Raw genomic sequence first — 4,558 nt, 5'->3', positions numbered from 1 at the left:
TGCACAATACCATGGTCCAAACATAACTTCACAACTTCACGCAACTAGCTAGCAAGTGCACATGGGTCGTCCAAGTAATACCTTACGTGAGTAAGGGTCGAATCCTACGGAGATTGTTGGTCTGAAGCAAGCTATGGTCATCTTGTAAATCTCAGTCAGGCGAATTAAATTGTTTTAAGAAATTATAGTGGATGAAAATAAATAAAATATAAAATAGGATAGTGGTACTTATGTAATTCATTGGTGAGAATTTCAGATAAGCGTATAGAGATGCTCTCATCCCTCTGAACCTCTGCTTTCCTGCTGTCTTCATCCAATCCTTCCTACTCCTTCCCATGGCAAGCTGTATGTAGGGCACCACCGTTGTCAATGGCTACTTCCCATCCTCTCTGTGAAAATGATCCGATGCACTTTCACTGCATGACTAATCATCTGGAGGTTCTCGATCATACTGGAATAGGATTCACCCTCCTTTTGCGTCTGTCACTACGCCCAGTACTTGGGGTTTGAAGTTCGTCACAGCCATCCCTTCCCGGATCCTACTCGGAATACCACAGACAAGGTTTAGACTTTTCGGATCTCAGGAATGGCCATCCATGGGTTCTAACTTATACCACAAAGATTCCAATATCTCAGACTCGGTCCTTTGTATTAGATATCCAAGAGATACTCATTCTAGCTTGTTTGCATGTAGAACGGAAGTGTTTGTCAGGCACGCGTTCATAGGTGAGAATGATGATGAGCGTCACATAATCATCACATTCATCATGTTCTTGGGTGCGAATGGATATCTTAGAATAGGAATAAGCTTGAATTGAATAGAAAAACAGTAGTACTTTGTATTAATTCATGAGGAACAGCAGAGCTCCACACCTTAATCTATGGAGTGTAGAAACTCTACCATTTGAAAATACATAAGTGATAATGGTCCAGGCATGGCCGAATGGCCAGCCCCCATGAAAGTCTAAGATAGCATAAAACTAATCAAAGATCCCTTACAAAGCTAGCATAAAGTCCTATTTATACTAAACTAGTTACTAGGGTTTACAGAAATGAGTAAATGATGCAGAAATCCACTTCCGGGGCCCACTTGGTGTGTGCTTGGGCTGAGCTTAAATTTTACACGTGGAGAGGTCATTCTTGGAGTTGAACGCCAGTTTGTAACGTGTTTCTGGCGTTGAACTCCACTTTGTAACTTGTTTCTGGCGCTGAACGCCAGACTGCAACATGGAACTGGCGTTCAACACCAGTTTGCGTCGTCTAAAATTGGGCAAAGTATGGACTATTATATATTGCTGGAAAGATCTGGATGTCTAATTTTCAACGCAATTGAAAGCGCGCCATTTGGAGTTCTGTAGCTCCAGAAAATCCACTTTGAGTGTAGGGAGGTCAAAATCCAACAGCATCTGCAGTCCTTCTTCAACCTCTGAATCTGATTTTTGCTCAGGTCCCCTCAATTTCAGCCAGAAAATACTTGAAATCACAGAAAAACACACAAACTCATAGTAAAGTCCAGAAATGTGATTTTTAATTAAAAACTAACAAAAATATACTAAAAACTAACTAAATCATACTGAAAACTATGTAAAAACAATGCCAAAAAGCGTATAAATTATCCGCTCATCACCCCGCGAAATCGACGTAAATGGGTGTATGGCAGAACGTTATGATGGAGTGGGGCTGGAATTGTGCAAAAATCACAAAGCCCTATCACGCGAACGCGTCCCCCACGCGTCCGCGTCATTTTTAAAAGTAAGGCCATTCACGCATGCGTGTCACCCACGCGCACGCGTCACCCTAAATTTTGGCAATATGCATTTGAGACAGAGAGTTATGCGTACGCGAGGCTGCTCTCGCGCCACTAGCACAAATCAATTCACGTGTTCGCGTGACCGACACGTCCGCGTCACTTGAAAATATCGCAACTCACGCGAACGCGTGACCCACGCGTCCGCGTCACATGCGACGCACAGTTTTACCAGAACAGCGCCAGATATCTTATCTTTTCCCCAATCCTATTTCTCTCTTATCCCTTCTTATTTCTTTCTTCTTCCTTCTTTCTTCTTTACTCCTCACTTTTTACTTTCTTTTCCCCCTTCTTTCTTTTTCACATTCATCATCAAAGTTCTTTTCTTTTCTTCTTCCCTCTTTACTTTTCCATTATTATTATTTTTATTTATGTTTTCTTCTTCTTTTTCTTTTTACTTTCATTATCTATGTTTTTTTATCTTTCTTTTTCTTTTTAAACCCTTTTAATTGGTGTTGGAAATTTATTTGGGTGATTATTTTCTATATTTTGCTTGTGGATTATTAAGGAATTGTTTGACAATTATATATTACTTCTTAAAGGGTTGTTTGCATGTTCAAATTTAATACTTTTAACAACATCTTTACCATGCATGCTAAGTATTTGTGAAAAAGCCCGTATGGCATTGTGCATTATTTTTATATTATTCTATTCTACTACTCTAATATCTGTTTTTTACAAAAACCCTTTTTATTTATTATTAATTGAATATAATTGTCAATACAAACAGATTGTTAGTTTCAAAGACTTGATAATCAAATTGGGCATTTAATGCTTGATTTATGCTACTCATGCCTTTGCCAGCATGCCAATAAACATCTTGCATCTATTTGCCATCACATGAACTTGCTATATTTCTATTGATGAACTTTTCACATGTAGTCGCGACCATGTGTTAACGACATCCTTCTTTACCGTGCATTGATTATCACTTGTCATGTCCCCTCCCTTGTTTTAACTCTTAAGCTTTACATGTTACTTTCTTTTTCCTCCCAACCTTGATGCATATCCTCATTGAAGCTTCTATTTCCTACAACATAATTATAACCACACTCATAGCCAAAGTGTTGAGAATTCATAGTAGTAAGAGCAAATGCAAACAAAATCAAATAAGAAACAAAGAAAACCAAATCCTAAAACTAGAAAAAACCAATAAAGAGACAAAAGGCAAACATATTCACAATATTCACATATATACAATAACCAATAACAAGGCACACATTTGCAATTCCCCAACAACGGCGCCGTTTTGATGAATGGAAAATTGGTTGGTAAGGAATTTCACAAATGAAATCTCATTGCAAGTATAGTTTCTAAACCAACAAATAATCCTTTCATGCAAAAAATTGTTTGTCACAAGTACAAACCCCAATAAAAATAACCGAAGTATTCAAACCTCGGGTCGTCTCTCAAACGAATTGCAGGGAAGTGTTCTTGTTATTGGTTATAAGATGTATATTTTGGGGTTTTGAATAAGAGACATGAAGGATAAATGGCAAGAAAGTAAAGGGAAACTCAAATGATAAGAAGGTCTTGGCTGTAACACCCTACCATACAAAGTCTTATGCTTAAGTCATAATTCAGAGATGGCAAGGTATTACGACCTCTAAAACAAAAATTTAGTACGTATAGTAGTATGAATAATTGATTATAACTAGGAGCCTTTGTAGAAAAAGGGGGTAAACAAAAACCATAACTCGAACGGGCAACACTCCGATCGATAACGTAACGAACCTTGTCGTGCATCCCTAACTCGAGTTATACTCATCATAAACTTGATCATAATCATGATCCATATCCATCACCCTCACTAGTGAATATTTATCCATCACCATCACTGGTGAATATTTATGGGGGCGAGCTCATCCGGGCCTTTCACAGTGCCCGGCCACACTTACGACATTGGGTTAACAGAGCTTCAAGTCTCAACTTGGAGCACATGGTGGCTAGCCATTGCTACTACCCAGGGAAACCCTCATCTCCAATGGTGGAAGTGCAACATTCACAATTCATTCAACAGCATATATGCATTTATACTTAGCCATAAACATGGCTCCGCTGTCACACGACAATAATCTAGCCTTCCGGCTCACGGTTAAATCCATAACCAGCCAATTCATTAACAATTACGGCCATTCGGCCCATGGCATAACAAGCACTTCCACCGCCATCCTCCACATCTCACATAATCATCTTTGATCCTCATGGATCATTCATTTTTCCCTTGCTTCACTCGCAAGTTACCACATTCACTAGCCCTTTTTCTCATGCTAGGCATATCATAATGATTTAAGACATAAGTGGTGAGATTGGAGGCTTAGAAGTATGAAGTTTGGCTTTTAAAACTCAAAAATCAACTTTGGGATGAAAACAGGGCCACGCGTACGCGCACTCCACGCGCACGCGTGGATGGCCTTAAAACTCATTGACGTGCAAGCGTCATATGCGCAAACGCGTGGGTTGAAAATTAGCCAAACAGCGAGCACGCGTCAGCCACGCGTACGCGTGGGTACTCTTGCGCCCCAGGCACAAAACTGGCACAACTTTGGCACAACTCTCGGGAAAATGGCTGGGCATTGGGTGCAGCACATTCGGGGCGCCTGCGCACATCACGCGCATGCGTGGATGGCGCTTCCTGGAAGAACGGCGCGTACGCGCCAAGTGCGCCTACGCGCGGGGGGTCATTCTGCTAAAAATTTTCTAAGTTAAAAACTGCAGAATTCACAGATTCAACCCCCAATCTTCCGACGG

The sequence above is a fragment of the Arachis ipaensis genome, chromosome B08 (assembly GCF_000816755.2).
Source record: "Arachis ipaensis cultivar K30076 chromosome B08, Araip1.1, whole genome shotgun sequence".
Classification (NCBI taxonomy): Eukaryota; Viridiplantae; Streptophyta; class Magnoliopsida; order Fabales; family Fabaceae; genus Arachis; species Arachis ipaensis.
Note: the sequence above shows the minus strand (reverse complement) of the source record.